This window comes from Rhipicephalus sanguineus, chromosome 4 (assembly GCF_013339695.2).
Source record: "Rhipicephalus sanguineus isolate Rsan-2018 chromosome 4, BIME_Rsan_1.4, whole genome shotgun sequence".
Classification (NCBI taxonomy): Eukaryota; Metazoa; Arthropoda; class Arachnida; order Ixodida; family Ixodidae; genus Rhipicephalus; species Rhipicephalus sanguineus.
The window spans coordinates 66,718,513-66,736,765 of record NC_051179.1 but is presented as its reverse complement, the minus strand read 5'-3'; the positions used below and the strand labels follow the sequence as shown (position 1 = coordinate 66,736,765).

Here is an 18,253-nt window from a genome sequence, read left to right as displayed (position 1 = left end):
AGGTTCTAAGGTCTTAACAATCTTAGAAAGGTAGTAGCCTGCCCTGTATATCTTTTTAGTTCCGTAAAAACATTCATCTGTCTTATGAGTATGTCGTCGTGTGGTAGGCTTGGCGTCTATTCATTTGACATAATTCAACGCGTGAATTAGCATATTCACTTGATTGCCTGAGTAGCACTCGTGTTTGTCATATCCCACAGGTATGTGCAGCTATATTCTGTTTTTGCGTTAACGGTCCCTTGTGATGTTGTTTTCTTGCGTTGTCTATGAATCTGAGCGCCCATGCTGTCACTCAAAGAAACCACCTACATGGTGAATTATATTCAATGTCCAGGATGTGTTCAGTTTCTGTCTCCGTGCTCTTATGACACTGTGCTTCTGGTTGATCGTCCATCTGTGGATTCGTGCGAATGCCGCTCGATTGCTCATTCCGGCTGCACTGATGTTGCTCACTCGGGTCCGCACCACCACAACTCTCAGATCATTAGCGCCTTTGCACTTATTCAACTTGTTAGTAGGGCAGCCGGATTGTCTCCACCATGAATCAATCACCAGCTGGTTTCAACTGTTTCTTCTCGTACTTCTGCGATTATGCTGGTAAAAGATGGATCCACTCTTCTTGTCTCCTTGATACTATGAAGTGCAATCATTGAGTCGGTCCGAAATGTTGCTTTTTTGAATTCTTTCAATGCAGTGACTTCTGATGAGTCACTGAGTCTTCATCCTACCACGACTGCGATAAGCTAACATCTTCGTAATCTTAGCTCTGATTGGAGCTACGTGGCTTTTCACTGTCAGTAGCGTTGATTTTTTGGTCGCATTGTTGTGCAATACAACCAAGTACGCTGGCACTCAGTGTGCTGCTGGACTCGCTTCATCAATGACTTGCAGCTTCTGTGCTTTCACTATTAAGTCCTTGTTGGTGAAGCATCGCAGATTTTCTACAACTCTCTGCTCCTTCTTTTCACTTTTCACATGTCAGGTTTCTCCACATTTGGGAGTTTTCTTTAAGGAGAACTATCCTGAGTCACATCCGTTTTCAACAATCTTTGAAAGCCTATTTTTGCGCGTATCGTAAACGGTTACAACAAACAAAGCTGATCAAAAATATCTTTGCTGCTGCTTGCAAAACTATCATTTCGGTTACGTACGTTGTGACTAGCAAGGAAGCCAACTTTTCCACATGGAAGCATACCATCTCCTTTCGGCGCTTCGATATCGTCGCAACGTAAAAAGCAGAAAACGTAACGCACTCACCGATTCGCAGGAACAGCATTAGGTCGCCTTTTTACTGTATTAGTGCAAGCTAGAGACTTAAGAAAGGGAAAATAGACAACCACCCATTTGTAGCACGAAGCCACAAGGAAATCCATACGGATTTCTCAGAAAGAAAGCCTCTTAGTTGCCGAAAAATTCGTCCTGGTCCGGGGATCGAACCCGGGACCAACGCCTATCCGGGGCGGTCGCTCTACCAAATGAGCTAACCAGGAAGCTAGCAATTGGCAGCGCGAGGGCGAATCCATCGACAACTCGAAGCAACTGGATACATATTGCAAATCAGTTCTGCGGAAACCCGCAAGGTGGCGGAAGGGTTAAGAAAGGGAAAATAGACAACCACCCATTTGTAGCACGAAGCCACAAGGAAATCCATACGGATTTCTCAGAAAGAAAGCCTCTTAGTTGCCGAAAAATTCGTCCTGGTCCGGGGATCGAACCCGGGACCAACGCCTATCCGGGGCGGTCGCTCTACCAAATGGTAGAGCGACCGCCCCGGATAGGCGTTGGTCCCGGGTTCGATCCCCGGACCAGGACGAATTTTTCGGCAACTAAGAGGCTTTCTTTCTGAGAAATCCGTATGGATTTCCTTGTGGCTTCGTGCTACAAATGGGTGGTTGTCTATTTTCCCTTTCTTAACCCTTCCGCCACCTTGCGGGTTTCCGCAGAACTGATTTGCAAGCTAGAGACTTCCTCTTATTTTTCTATTTTGCCTTTTGTAAAGCGCTTATGTGTTACTTGAGTTTTCTTTTTCGCAGTATGAACGCGGCATCTACCTCCCTCCAAAAGGATCATCGTTCCAATGCTCAACCAAGGCGCTATACTTTGCGAAGCGCACCTGTATTAAAGACGATAGTCTTTCTTGGGATACTTAAACGGAGAAATTTTGGTCCGTCTGTCTGTCTTTCTGTTCGTCGGCACGTCACTCGATTCAGCCACTCGGCCAAAGTTGAACCACTTGCCCAAGGGCCAGCCATCTTTAACAGTTGACTAGGTTCATACTTGTGTACATTGTCGATCAAAAAGCAAACATTACGCACATCTGAGGCGCAACATCACTAGGTAAGTATTAGGTGTTTTGTTCGTTTAATAGAAAATGCATACATACGTAAATGGAAAGACCCTAGTTTCTTAAGCTGCGCTGAAAATGCGACTGCGCTGAAACTTACCTTCCTCCGTGCCCTCTGCACGAGCTCATTGTTGTGTTTCGGTTTCGGTTCTGTATTGCACTGTACGAATGCCATGGAGCTCCGCTCTGGCGTTTCTGTTTTACCCAGGCGACGTGTAAATAAAAGAGTGTGTGGAGAGTACTCGTTGAGTGCGGACGCTTCTTCTGCTTCGGCGCTTGGCGCCAAACCGCGTGTTCGGGCTGGCTGGCGTCCCCGCCGGTCGCGTTGGTCGCCGCCGGTCTTCGCCTGCTGCTGCGCCGGGACTACCAGCCCGCAACACAGCACTCATGTTTCCCGACGTATTGCCAGATGGCGTCCATATCTCACGCAGTGCCTCTTCTATTGTCTTTAAACGACATTTGTAGCGAAGCACGCAGATACGCGGACAATTTTTTACCTAGCACACAACAAAAGAGGGTTAGCTAGACAGGTATGGTCTCATACGCACAACATGCAAATTTTCGGGTGAGCGCTTCCGGCAACCGGAATTACTTTGGCTGACGGGAATGGCTTCATAGTTCACGTCTTCCAACTGTCGGGTCACTCTCTATGGCCGAAAGTATTACTTTAGCAGTTTTGCAGAAAGTCCCCGTTCACGTATTCGAATCCGAACCCATACTTTGTCGCTGGAAGTGTAGATAGGGAACTTGTGTCCAGGATCGTACCGTTTTGCATCTTTATGTTGCCGATGGCGGATGCGCACGCGGACCAGCTGTCTTGCTTCTTGGCATGCTAAGTTCTTCGGCGTCTGTAGGAAAAACTCGCAGGGTCCTTTGTGCATTCACCTAAGACGACTCAAAGGCGAAAGCCATCTTCTTCTTCTTCTTTTGAGTAAATGTATTGAACCTGCCCTGGCACCCTTCAAAAGTTTGTGTACCTAGCGTGGCTTTCCATTGCATCCAGGATCGGAAGTACCCCACGTGGTTTTGCACTGCCTCCGTGAACGGCACACCTTTCACCAAGCTACGATGTCATGGATGTCGACATCATGTGACGTTAATTCACATGACGTCACACCCCAATTTGTGGCGTCATGGTGACGTCACAAATGTTTGCGATCTGTGACGTCACAAATGTTTGCGATCTGTGACGTCATATGGTGACGTCATCCCGTCATAATGACTTTCTGCGCCACTCGCGCTGTGCCCGACGCCATCGGACGTTGAAGCCGACGGACAATTTCCGCGTTTGATGAGGCATCTAAAACGCCAGGCCTGCGCGGAAAGCGCAGCACAGTCACAGAATTCTACAGACAGCCGTGGTACCTGCTAAACGCATGTAAGGCATTATGCGCATTTTGTTGATGCTGTGCGTGATGACGATGAAGAATTATGCAGAGCTCTTTGTAATGTCATTCCACTTTTCATGTTCAATGGCGACGTGCAGGATCTGGGGACCATATATGGCTGTTTTCTTGTAGGTTCTACCAATGAGTCTTAGAATTTAGTCAAGAAGTTCAGCCGTGAAGGCCGTTCCTCTGCTTTTGATTACTACTGTTGCGAGACCATGCCTAAGGACGACGTTCCTGTACGAAAAACTTGGCCGCTTCTGCTACTGTGTCTCGCTGTATAGGTTTAGACTCCGCGTAGCATGACAGGTAATCGGTGGCGACAATAATTCATCCGTTCTCCGCAGTAATATTTGCAAATGGCCAAAAACATATATTCCAGTGTGGGCGTTTGACTTTTCTCGAACCTCAACTGGATGTAAGAGATATGCTAGCTTGCCGTGGGGTGCTTTGCGTCTTTCGCAGTCGACATAAGGCTGCAGGTTATGTTTTACATCAGCGGATAACATTGTCCAACAGTAATTGCATCGCAGCCAAGACAATGTACTGGTAAAGCCTAGATGATCGGAGGGGACATGTTTTCAGAATTTCTTCTCAACGAGATGCAAGCACGACGAGCAACTATGCGCTGCCAGTGGCAGAAAAGTTGTCGTAGAGAACATCGTTTCGCAAGCAAAACGAGGGTATTCCTCTGGCAAAACGTCGCGGCACATCCTTACTTCAGCCTTCTAAGACATCAGTGATTGGAAGCAGCTCTGGTGGTCACGATGCTCTAGAACTCCAGAGGATCGCGACACGGGCTGCATGACGACTCCAAAGAACTCAAAGTCCATATCTTAGTAATCAGAAGCAGCGATCTCGACGGGAGACCGCGAGAGAGTGTCGGCGTCAGTGTGCATTTTCAGTAATTTAGAAATAGTGGTCACGTCAAACTCTTGAAGTGTAAGACTCTCGCGCGTCATACGGCCGGATGGGTCTTTCAGGTTAGTCAAACAGTGAATGAAATGATCGCTGAGAACCTTGAATTAATGGCCGTACAAATATGAACGAAATTTCATAACGGCCCTGCAAAGCGGCCAGGCAAACCTTCTCGGTACTCGAGAAGGTTTGCCTTCCCCGTACGAGAAGACGTAGGCCTGCCTAGAGTTCTCGAATAAGGGGGGTGGTTTCAAAGCTTTATCGCAGCGCCTGATATCCTTCGATCGAGTCCAAATGTCAGCGTGCTTCACAATGGGTGAAAAAATGATGAAAATTAAGCGCCCACGGGCTTCTCACAAAGTCTGCTTGTGGTCCCTGGGTTTCCAGGAGCTAAGGTGGGAAGAGCTCTCTGAATGGCCTTCGGCCGCCTTTATCGTGAAAAGCCTGCGAAGCCATAATCATGCTTCTTTAAGGGTTTGGCACACTAAATGCGTGGCTTGTAAGTTTTTCGATTCAAGCGCTTCTTCTTGCTACAGGAAGTATGATACACGTTTGAAGGTACACATACTCTCATTAGGTAATTTGATATCACATTATTTATTTCACCGATTTTCAGTTTCGGATTCTACTAGATATAGTCATGCTTCCTAGGTCTCTCTGTGCAGGAAGCATGGCAACGTGGGCCCACAAAGCAGTGACGCACACAGCGCCGCATCGTCTGCTCTCGCACGCACTTGCGAGCAAACGACCTCACGCTTTCGACACTAGCTCAAATTTTGTAATACAGAACTTTAGATGCGTTTCATCGTTTCCGATGAGTTTCCTTGACGGAAGACTGTTAAAAAAGGCAACACATTCGCAAGTACTCCGCTGCCGAGAATTTACACCAGCAGCGAAGCAGAATACATTAGGTTCTTGCAATAACTGTTCTGTGCTTGCCTGGTTTATCTTAGCGCCGTCAGATGGCTCCACCTATCCGGCCTTTCACGTTTAAACGCAAAGAAATGTGTGAACAAACTAAAATGCCGTTGTCACTGGTTCGCGTGACGACGAGAAGCACTTTGCAGAATGCCAGCAAGCTTGGCTGGTTCGCCAATACGCTGGAAGAAATGAACGAATGAGGGTTCGCAGCTGATACTCTCTAGGCTTACCCGGTGCGGTTGTGCTCTAGTCACCGCACTAAGCACGTCGCTTAGTGCGGTATGACATCATTAAAACTTTTGTTATGCTTCCTGCACAGTGACGGCAGTCAGCCGCGCGAGTGATGGGTCTCGATTGCCAGAACGAGCATTTAGGCAAGCGAGACAGAGTTCTGCTGGCCGACTTTTGCTTTACTGTTGTAACCCATCAAGGAAGTGCACCGCACAAAAATAACCATTAAAGGAGATATATTCTTTCTCAAAGCAACGGCACCCCTCGAGGTAACGTATGTTTATACGATAAGGATAATCGATAAGCTTTTGTTGTTTACTGAGCCGTTGTTTCCAGAACGTGGGAAACAGTTGATGCACAGTGACGCATCAGTAAACTGAATGATTGATTGCTTGATTGATTTATCTGCACAGATAGTTAAGATATGTGTACATATTGTAATTATTGACTTGACGGCATGCGACGTGTCATTATGCCCTCTTCACGTTTACTTGGAAATAATGAAAGTAGCTCAGCGGCCGCTGGTGTGACCTATCCCGCTGAGACACAAAAGTTTTCTGTTCGCGACAAAAGTTGCACAACATGCGCGCGAGACTACGGCTAGTTATGAATATTCCCACAGGCCTCAGGCATTAACGAGGCCAGCTTTCTGCGAAGCAGTCCAGTTGGGAAGCTAGCTAAGCTGAATTGCACCCGTCAACGGCATAGTTTAACCACAACGTACTTGGTCGCGCCGACCCACGCCATTTTCATCGTGTTACTGACGTTCGCTAGCGTCTCGTCATGTACTTTAGTTATCCATCCATACGAAATAGCCTTGCTTTTCAGCCCACTGAAACAGTTTCAACTGAAAGAATATAAACTGAATAGAGTGTTCCGTTTATTACGAATTTCATGGCGACCAACGATCTGTCGAGACATGTTAAAGATCCAGAGAGGTATCACGAGAACTGGCAACGCATTGCAAGAAGCTAAAAAAATTCATGATACTTTGTGCAGAGATTTCGAAAAAGTGCTTTGCACCTGAATTGCTGGAGTCCAAAGATCAGCCGTTCCTTACTAGCGATCACGAAGCCAGGGCGGGCCGACACTGCGTACTACGTGCTGGGGCATTTCCCCAACGCAGTTACATGTCACGGTCGAGTGCGCCACAAAATTATTTTCTCCCCTTCCAGTCATCCTGTGCCTCTTCCGTACCAAAGAGGCGTATGACGATGCCCTCTGCGATGGGCCTTCCGAGGACCACCATGCCTTGGTACCACGGGCCAGTGTCGTCGCCGAGATCATCACGCCACGCACGCTTCTTTTTGTCACTTTTATGTAACTAGTCCGCTGCACGCGTAGCCGCCACCATGCGCTAGCCGCTCCCTAACGACTGGGAACCTTCCGATTATCTTAGAGTCTTCTCATAGGCTTGAGCGCGCAAGCGCGAACATTTGAGATTATTCTCGAAATAACGCGGCCACCAGCGATAAGGGTCGAATGTTCGATGCCGCATGTATAAACGCCGCTGCGCCTTACTGCATTTCAGATTATCGACGGCCGACGCTCTGTTCGCTGATATCAGTATACCGCGTGCCTTACTTGCAGTTTGACTTTCCATTTCCCGGCCACAAGATCGGCCAAATAAAGACCTAAGTATTTCCGACTTTTGCTGGAGTCTTCTTCACCGTCACGACCACGTGACAATAGGGACCGCAGACTAGGGCTTCCTCCCACGTGATTCGCGTTCTATTTTTTTAATAAACTGTTTTTTTTTTCCCTCGCGTCTTGCGCCCGCTTACAGATTACGTGATTCTACTCGTTTCACAATTACGCTGGGTTCATAAGCAAACATCAGTGGGAACGTCTAGAGGAAAGTAATAGGAGAATTGAAGATGTTATCTCTGCTAATATCGCCAAGACGTTTAGGTCATTTAGGAATATCAATTTCACAAGAACGCGGGTCGAGCAGCATATTTACGGAAATATTAGCCATCTTCAACATCTAGAGCGCGTAATAAAATGTGTTTTCTTACTCAACTTTAAAGGAGCGTTTAATCGTGCCCACTATAAAATCTTTGAAGTGTGGCTTCACTTTTGAAACATAATTTTAATCCAGCATTCTTCTTTAAAGCTACCTCGTCTATGCTGGCCCTGAAAGGCCTTACGTTACATCATGGATGAGATTAGCCAAAAGAAATGCTCGGCATCTGCGGCAATAAAAATTTTAAAAGTGAGGCGTAATCCCCAATAATTTGCAATAATTTTACTCATTTAATTGAAATGAGTGCAATAATTATAAGAGCACCAGTAATATGTCGGCATTCATGGCTTTCGATCAATTATTTTGTTGAGAAGCCTAAGTGCTATTACAGATGTAGTTATTTTTAACTGTGATTATGTTGCTTGCGCAGTGTGTTATGTCTCGGAAACCATTGTTCTGGTTCTGTAGACAGAAGCGAAATTTTTCGTGTGTAATTTGTGACACGCAGCTATTGTTTGCCACCAGGAGAAAGAAGTGTTGGCCTTGCGCTGCCAGCAATGTCATTTTGCAAAGTCACCTTGCATAACAATTTGCATTAGTGTTTGCAGTTAACCATTTGTATATAAGGCTACTGAGATTCTGCTGAAACATAGAGTCTGAACTGCGGTTGAGACACAGGTCAGCTTGAGCTCGCCATGTTTGCATACAAGAATTGCTGTGCCTTCGTTTTGTTGGCATTTTGTTTATTGCTCGTGTAAGTATGTTTCTGAGCCATTCACGATATTTATATGAAATGGTAGGGATTTACATTCAGTGAGAATAAGAAGAGAGTAAAGAGAATAGGAACTCTGATGTAGATGGAAAAACAGGGGAGTGCTACTTCCTGCATTTTTTTGAAGAGCCGTACATGGCGGCATCTATAGCACCAGGCGATGTTTTCAGACTACGCCATGACAAAATATATGCACGAGCGGCATGTCCGAGTGTCGTGTGAACACAGCAGGAAAATTCCTCAAGGCCAGGACGAGTCTTCATTTTTTGGGGAAAGAGAAATTGACAACCACCCGTTTTTTTTAGCACGAAGCCGCAAGGAAATCCTCTATGGATTTCTCAAAAAGAAAGCTTCTTGGTTGCCGAAAAATTCCTCCTGTTTCGGGGATCGAACCCACAACCAACGCTTTTCCAGGGCGGTCATTCTACCAAGTGAGCTAAGCAGGAAACTAGCAGTTGGCAGCGCGAGGGTGAATTAGTCGACAAACCACACAATTGAATTTCGATCTGCGCTCTATAAATAGCTCTATCCACAGCTGTATTGTACCTTAACTGCTCAATTTATAATGTTTTACTAAGCTCGATTTAAAAACTTTTGATAGCCGTGAATAACTGTCCATTATAAAAAGCCCGAAACCGCTGTCTGTCTACAACAGCGCCGCCGTATGCTGCGTACATTGCGAGCTGCAGAACATTTAGTCTACCTTCTTACATTTTTATTGTGATCTAGTTCCACACATCCACTCTGGCCCAGCAGGCTATAATAAAAATTACTGGTGTACAATTATAATGTCTGAGCGTGCATTTATCTTTCAGGAGTGAAGTGGCGTTTGCACCGAGAGGGGTAAGTGTCGAATGGGTAACAACGCTCTTACTTTTTAAATAATTTGGTTCCCTGTATGCACAACTGAGCACCACCACAATGATTAAGCAGCAGTTCTCGCGCCTTGTTAGCACACGTTTAATAACCTCGGCATATTTTTGCTACGACTAGGGGGAATAATTGCTCGGTGGTGATAAACGGCTGGCTACGCGTACTGCATAAATATTGTGAGATAAAAATTCTAAGGCTCGCAGCCGAGTTCACCGAATCGATAAACCTTTTTACCAAATATTCTCTCAGGTTTGTTGCGATGCAGTGAAGCAAAAACCAAGTGAAGTGATTTCGTGGCACTAATCTTTCATCAGTCCTTCAATTCCTAGGGAGCACTTTCAATAAGCAAACTCCTTTCGACTACCAGCTAACATTTCTCATATGGTTCACTCCACGCGAAACGTCCCAGTCATTTTGGCGACCATTTCAAACGTGACCGAAAAATTTGTACTGACTTATTGCATTGAAAACAGTAAAGTGTTAGAATATTTCGGAGACAAAAAAAAAATTCGGTCACGTGGGAGCTTTCTGAATTTCGCAGAATGGCGTCTGACTGGTGTTTGTTTCAGAAATAATTCTGAGAATCCCGTTCCGTGTTTCAATGCAAAATGTTGTTCACATATTAATCAAAAGCGTCTGGATAAGGTGTTCCGGTCTCAGTTATATTACTTCAACTTTTCTACCATATATGCCTCCAAAAATTATTTTGTCAAAATGTTCTGTGTCTGCATTTTTCCCCTTGTAATACTGCGCTATGTATGAACATCCTAATGATCAATACTTACTCTACGGAAGGTATATTTTGTGACAAAAATATTTTCAAACCACTGAAGTTTGTATATCTTACGAGAAAAAAATCACGAATTTGAAAAATTTTCATTTTGGACCATGCTGAGACGCAATTTACGCCACGTGGTGCTCCAATTAAAAATCAGCCTTATACCTCAATCAAGAGCAAATAAACAGTTCTTCTTATATGGCAACTTTTATCATTACAATTTTGGTTATAAGGAAGAAAATAATTTTGGAAGCTCGCCATTTGTTCACGCGGCGGCTTCGTCATTGAAATTACCCGCTGCCGTCAATACAAAACTTCAAAAATTATATAAACCTCTGCCCCTAGCGCCAACTGGTATGTAAGAGCGCTACCAAGTGCTGAATCCGTTGTTCCATGCATGGGCGCCGCTTTCAGCCTCGTCAAAATAAAGCTAGAACCGTAACTAGGGCGCAGAGAAGTTTTATCGCAATTGAGCGCACGCTCGAAGAAACTCGTGCGTGTCAAAATTAGTTTAAAATCGCCGCTTTTTTAAGTTCTTCGTTTTCGGAAACACTTCCATAAGCGGGTTTAGTGGCGAAGTTAGTGTTCTTAATTAGGATTGATCTCATCAAACCGCGTGCGTGCTTGCATGGGAATGGAAATTCGTTCGTTAGATAGCGAACTTCTCAAAATTCGGTTTCGTTACATCGATTTTTAACCGTATATTTGTGTGTTATACATCACGAGTCAGACGTACGGGTACAAAATGAAGGCGTAATACTCGTTCACTTATGAGCCACGCTCGCTCAAAGAATTGCCACGTGAACCTGTACGTTCCTCTCCTAACAATGCAGCAACTGAGAATAGTTAAACCAGCACACTTTAGTGAACGGTATGTAAAGGCAGAAGCACGAACTGTGCGCAACCTGTGGCGTCGTACTAGCTGCAGCGGGATAGCAAGTACAGGTGTAGTGGCAGTGTGCCGTACAAAATATTTCAGGTAAGACATTTAAATAAATTTTTTCTTTCGCTGATCTCTAAGAATATATCTTCATTTGTATTAAAGAAAACGAAGATACCCTCTAAATGAGCGGATTACTACTCTCGTAGTAGATGAGCTAATCGCCAAACAGAGCTTAAATATGTTGTTCTTTTTTTCTTTCGCGATGGGCACTTCCTTTATATCGAGGGCTTTAACTACTTTTCTTTATGAGAAAACGTTATTTAAAGGCCACCATAAATGAAACTTCATTGCGGTTTAACAAGATACCTGTAAAAGCATGACCAAAAATTATATCTTACCTGCTGTAGACCACGTTATTGCTTCAGGAGTACACGAATATAATATATAGTTTGGGAAAACGGAGTGAACAGATGTCCCTCGCAAAGCGGAGCAAAAATCATCGGCCTTCACATAGACACGTGTTTAATGAGAGAGAAAGAAAGAACTTTGATGGAAATAGGGTTTCGTGGTTATCAACACTTTTCCTTAGTTATGTTCACGCATGGCAAATAATAATTGAAAAGTGTTGACTTGCCTTCAGGAAGCAATCAGAAGGCTATCCACCAAGTAATTTATAAACCGCACACATGTTCTTTTTTTACTTTGTGCTTAAGCGAAAGAGATCGCAATCTTATTGCTCGACAGATGAAAATGACATTTGCCTTTTACCTTTCCTCCCAGGGTTCCAGAGGCGGGGTTATCGAGATGACGGATAAGGCGGCTGCCGCAGCTGCGGCTGACACTGCAGCTGCAGTGGAGGCTCGGGCCCTGGTGGATGAAAACAAGTAGAAGAAGAAGGGTTCTGCGAGCGAGAAAAATTTAATAAATGTACTTTCCATTTGAAAAACAGACTTGTTTGTTCACATCACAGATATTACCAACAATCTTCAATTGAAAACACACCAACACCACCGGCAGGGGAAAACTAATTTGCATATCTTTAAAGTCCAATTCAGTTCCGCTGCAAGCCCCCAGGAGTATAAGTTATATTCATGACGCCGGCTACAGGTCCACTTAGTCACCTGGCGAAAATCGGGCAGTAATGTTGTTTTAACATGAGCGGTGTACTTTTCGAAAGAGTTTGTAGTATTCTGAAGGTGCAATTTCCGGGTGCAGACATGTTAATTCCCATATGTTGCGCGAGTTATCAGTCCTTTTGTTCAGTAGGCAGCAGACAATTAACGGTCGCAAGACTACAGTGAGAGATGTATACCTGAGTGCTCCCGCTAACGACTAGGAAATAAGGCATATTATTTGAAATATTAACATATAGCCATGCAGTCCATAGAAGTGTCCACACCTGTAAAACTAAACCTCATGCTTTAACGTAGCTAAATATTGGCTATTCATTACATGAAAGCTGCGTCCGGCCTAAATCAATGGACAAAAGGGTGCAGTTAGACAAGGTCGCGACAGCAGTCCCAGCGGACTCCTCGCTCGAGCCTGCTTTAAAAAAAACACCATATATATATATATATATATATATATATATATATATATATATATATATATATATATATATATATATAGGGGATTGCGTGCCTGCTTTGGTGCAGTCTATCATCATTCAACTAATTCACATCCTTCTTTTTAGTAAATGCTTCCCATCATTTGCAAAATGTGGGACGTAATCCGCAGTTTTCGTCTTCCCCCTGAAGTGAAGTACCCTTTTCGAGCTGTGGTGGTTGTGCAGCATAGCAGCCACGTAGCGTTTGCAGAAAACTGCTGTAAAATAACTGTAGCTGGAGTTTCTGGCGCACTTTCAGCAAGCGACCGGCAAGCGCCCCTAACTTCAGGTGACGATTGTCAGGAGCACTCTTTTTATATGTCAAAGGCGCATATGATAACGTTTAGCATGGCGCCGTCCTCTACGCACTTGAGAACCTACGTATTGGAGGCAGGATGCTTCACTGGATAATGAGCTACCTTACGTGGCGGACCGTATTCATGGCGACGACGGATGGAGAGAGAAGTCGTCATGAAGTCGTTAGTGTCGTTCCTCAAGGCGGCAGGCTTTGCCACATAATGTTCAACATAGTAACCCTCATTTCACTCGCGATAAAGAGCCAGAGGCAGCCGGAATGAGTCTGTGCGCAGACAATATCTGCATAGGGGCTTCACGTGTTTCACGGCCACAGTTTTGTGCAAAATTACGACGTGAAGTGTTGTCACTTCTAAGTATTTTCGACAGCAAGCTCTACATTTGGTGCCTGTGAAGTGTATGGCCCTTCCATTTACGCGAAAAACGATACACCGCTACGATAGACAGCCAGGGATTGATTTATATGAAAGGTGTTAGTGCATATACTAATAGTAGAAAAGGAAGGTGTGCGGGTGAACAGTTTATGACAGTGTGAACTGCTGCAAGCAAACTGTGTATTGGTATGATATTTGAAGTGATTTCAGTGTGCGGATTGTTCATGTTTAAGTACCGTTCAGTATTATTCTTTTTTTTTTTCGCTGCATAACGTCGTGATATGGAGTAGCCGAGGCAATATGGACCTCAACCTCTCCACAGCAAAACAGTTAGAACAGACATTACGTTTGACGGCGCAACCATACTACATTAAATGCGTCACGGGTTCACAGGAGTGATGGTTCACCGAAACTTGTCCTGATCTAAAATGCGTCGATGCTTAAGCTCTGATTAGGCAGCTCTGATGTAGTTTGGTGGTCTAGGCGGAAGTGTCTGCTGATCTTCAAACTTGGTATTATGAATGTCCCTGGTGAAGCAGTTAGTAACACAGACCTGTTAGTAAGTATATGTATATAAGCGGCATATTCTGTGACTATATATATCAGATAAAGTTAATCGTTTATATTCATATGAGGATATATGCAGTTTTCAGCACATTCCGGCAATAGAGAGCTGCGCCTGAGTTCTTCACAAAGTGCATACTGTACGTCTACAACGTTTGCCAGAGCTTAGTTTAAGAGAATGATGTTCTCATTGCACGAGGTCCATTCTGCATAAGTGTTGTCCGGTCGCTGGGTATGAATCGTCAATGGAAGTGTACGGTCATGGCAGGTTGACATTCAGAGATATATTTTTAAGGGCTCACATGAAAGGTAGCTGTCTATAAGAGTTACGCATGCTTCCACAATAACGTCCATTGTAGTAATATACCGGGACAGCCCAAGAAATGTTCTCAATGCTTGAGCTTGTAAGCTTCCAATGCACGCCGGCAGGACCGGCGAATGTTGGTCATAATACGTAAACTGCATTGAAGGTAGCCTATGTAAAGTGTCATACATCTGCAGCAAAGGCCTCTATAATGGGCCCCATTTTATCATACCTGATATATACCTACGTATCTTTCGATGCAGAAATTCGTTCCCGACTCGCGCCTATAATGAGCGAAATCTTCTTCAGCAAGATTAACCGCGATCTGCCGGTATTCCTAGACGGACCTCTGCCAAAAACATTGGTCCACGTTGATGATTATCTTAATTTTGTTCAGGCAATTAGAAGCGTCAATACTATACTCCAGCTCAGAATTACCTTGCAGCACTGCCGAAGCTACGAGGAGTACACAGGCAGATCTCTTGCGCAGCACATAATATAGTTCCGGGCATAACTGGTTCATTAATAATCATACACAAAGAGGCTGTGCTTCTTGCATGACGCGCTACAGCGATGTGAAGTACGTTAGGCATGTACTTCGCAAATTATGAATTATTGGAGCAATTATCAGCTGGTAATCGTAATAACCTCCCTAACCGCGATGACGAACAGCAACGTGGCAGCTCCCATACAGCCCAGACCATCCGCATTCATCCGAATTCGTGCTTTTTACTGGCTCTCTACCCAGGCAGCAAAAAATAAGCGGTATTACCTGTCATCGCTTAGTCTCATATAACGCTGAGGACAAAGTATCAGGTATATTTTGGTGTTATTTAGATCGCTCCTTTGTTTACATGCTGCTAGGACTACCAAGGTGGTGCCGAAGCGTAAAATTGGTTTGATGTAAACATAGCAGATGACGCCACAACATCAGCGTTGGTGATACGTCCACGATTAGAGACGTCCCGAATGCTTAAAATTGTTTGCTGCGCCAATAATTTGCACTTCCGCTCAAGACCAGTTCGCGATGGCCGCTGAAGGTGCGTCAAATGAATCTGCAGAGCACTACAGGACAAAGATCAACTGTTTTTCAAAAGAAGCAAAGATAGTGGTTCGTAATGTCTTTGGTGGGGTGAAAAAAGAACTTGGTGAAACTGGAAGTATGAACGCTGTCATCAGCATCATTGGTCTGTTGTTCTTCATGTCTCTCACGTTCTCGTTTTGCGTATGAGACTGCTATTGTCGTTTTTTCAACTGGTTAGAGCACTTGAAGCTGTAAGGCATAACATGTAGAGTGTCACAAGTTTCTTAAACAATAAATTTATTTCATCTTTGATCAAATCGGTTGTTATGCGTCTTCTCCGGCCGCTGTTCCGTGGGACATACCTTCAGGATATTTATAACATTATGGACAGCTACGCATGGCACTTTTAAAACGTTAAAAACGTTATACTTCGGATTAAAAAAGTTTGTTTTAACTGTACTGTTTGGAGTGAACGTCGTCTACCACCTTCACTACGTCAATAAAAATTGTTGATAATATTGTCCTGCTTATCATTTCTTGTATCAAATTTTGGCGCTTCCCACAAAGAGTTTTAGCTGCCTCGATGCTGCTGGCCTCTTTTTACAGATGCATCTATCTCTTTGACGCTACAGTTACGTACCTCGCTGAGTACGTTTGTTGATCAGTTTTGAAAGATAAGCAAATTTTATTTTCTCTCTGGTCGTTACTTTCATCTGCTGTCGTTACTTTATTAGGTATTTAGTGGTTTGATAGGGCATGCTCAGTTCTTCTGGTAATTTGCCTCCACTTCTATGTGCGGCATCAGGAATGATTGTAGTTATTGTTTCGCTCATATCCTATATTTCTTGACTTCCTTCTTGTTCTAAAGGATTGCATTTGTTCTAAAGCGCTATCCTACATTCTTATGTTTTTATTCTGAGGCCACCTATGTTGGCCTGTTCTTTAATAACTAATTTTCTTGCCCTCTGTTGATTGAGTGTGGCCATTCTCCTCACAAACCTATTATTACTGCTTTCTATCTTGTTTTCGTCTTCTAGGTCTTGTATTATGCTTTTATCTCTGCACATTATATTTCGTTGTTTGTCCGGTAGAGCTTTTCCGTGTACGCTGTATTAAGTAGGCTTTCTAAGAAGGTGCTCATTATAAGCCGATTTAATTCTGGGAATTCCGCTAGCACTTCTCTGTCCTTCCTAGAGTCAATACAATTGTTTCCGAGCGTTTGTTCTCCTTCCTTCTTTACTCTTAATTTCGCAATGATGTCGCATATCACAATGGCCTATATGAACCGCCTTTTTTATTGATATTTCCACACCTTCATAGAATTGTCCGACTTCCTCGTCGACACCCTCGTATAACATTAAATTTAGTCTCTCCTGTTTGTATTATCACTACACGCATCGCCCTTTTTAATGGCCTAGAATTCTTCAACGTCAACCGCAATATTTTTTTTTTTTTGCGGTTGTAAGTTGCTATAGGCATGAAATTTATAAAATGCCCGGTGACGCAGCCTGGTTGCGGGTCATGTGTCATTTTTCATGAAATCTTCTCATTTCGTAACTACATTAAGCATAAACAGGCATAGCAATCCTGCAGCTATCGTTCGGGCGCGCTGGTTTGTTAACCTAACGGCACATATTATTGAGCCCTGCATTTACAGAGTTGTTTAGATTTACGGGACCACCACCACCTCTCGAAACTTGCACCGTCTCTCGACAGCGTGTCACACACTTTCGCATTCTCCTCCATTGCCTCTTGCTGCTCTCTTTATTTTTCTACTTGTAGTGGGAGTGCGTGGCTTGACAGCAAAACCGATTATTTAGGATAGAATGGTGGCTTTTGTCGCATCGATAACCTTAGACGTTTCGCCGTTAAAAGAGTGTTTCAGCGACAATCACAGGTCAGACGATGGGCCTTGGATTCGTTCAACTGTCACCACACCAAGGTCAATGCAGGTCAATGCAGTGAAAGCCGTCTACTAAAGCACGCTTCTCTGCGGATCGTGAGAAATAACAAGTCGGCCTCACGCTAAAACTGCATTCCTTCGTGAACGATGTCAGTGACTCTTGGCGATCAGCAGTTCGATACCATGATTGCAAGAATTAAGGAGACATTATTGGAACCATTGAAATGACCGCGACACATACTACGCGTACGAAAAAAATTTAGCATGCTCGGACCATGAAACTCTGCAGCAGTTAACATATCACAGTCTACGCATCGCGTGTCATTTATATAGCGACTACTAACGACAGCTGTGTTGTAATCGTAGTTGCGCTGGTTATATTGAATTTGGATTGCTGCTGTCAAAATATTCACTGACAAGGTAAGTGACTGCCTGTTGTATTGCTTGAGCACAACGTTTTTTTTTTTTTTCTTGAAGCCCGTTACATGTGGAGTTCTACATGCCAAAGCAGAAAGATGTTGCTATGGAAACTACACGCGTGCATATTGCGTCTAAATTCTGAGCTATTTGATGCGTAATTCGAAACGCATGTCTTTGAGGGTCGTGGCCTAATCGACAAAAGCCACGAGTTCACGTTTTACAAATATGAAATTATGATACGTTTTAACGTTTATCGTAATTATGTCGCAGTCTGCGAATTAAAGGCTGCCTGAAACCTTGTTGCCCATATGCCTTCGTACTTTCACGGATGAATTGTGCAGCTTTGTCGCGTTGTTCAAGTCTAAAAATACCAACACATTACGCGTACTGTGAGAGTCGATGTAAGTGCGGAGCAGTCAACGAGGAGCTGCATGGGGAGCTCATGGGCCTTCGCCCCCCCCCCCTCCTTTGAACTTTTTTTATCGCCGACCAAAATAGCCACCAGCGCGGCAACTCATCCCGGATTTTTTCTAGAATTCCTTTTTACAGTCGAAAAGACACTTTGGTGGGAATATTGCTCACCCATGGCGGCCCTATATCTGGCTGCGCAGCGCATTACCCTCAAAACTAGCTTCATTACCGCCAGAAATACATCCGCGGTGCAGTGCC

At 44.2% G+C, this 18,253-nt stretch overlaps 1 long non-coding RNA gene across 1 annotated transcript; it reads left to right on the top strand.

Annotated features, from left to right (window-relative positions):
- The first annotated feature begins 8,395 nt into the window (after window positions 1-8,395).
- LOC119390166 (uncharacterized) lies at window positions 8,396-12,020 on the top strand. Its single transcript, XR_005183237.2, has 3 exons — window positions 8,396-8,522; window positions 9,356-9,383; window positions 11,855-12,020. It is a non-coding gene; the product is annotated as an uncharacterized LOC119390166 (long non-coding RNA).
- The last annotated feature ends 6,233 nt before the right edge of the window (window positions 12,021-18,253 follow it).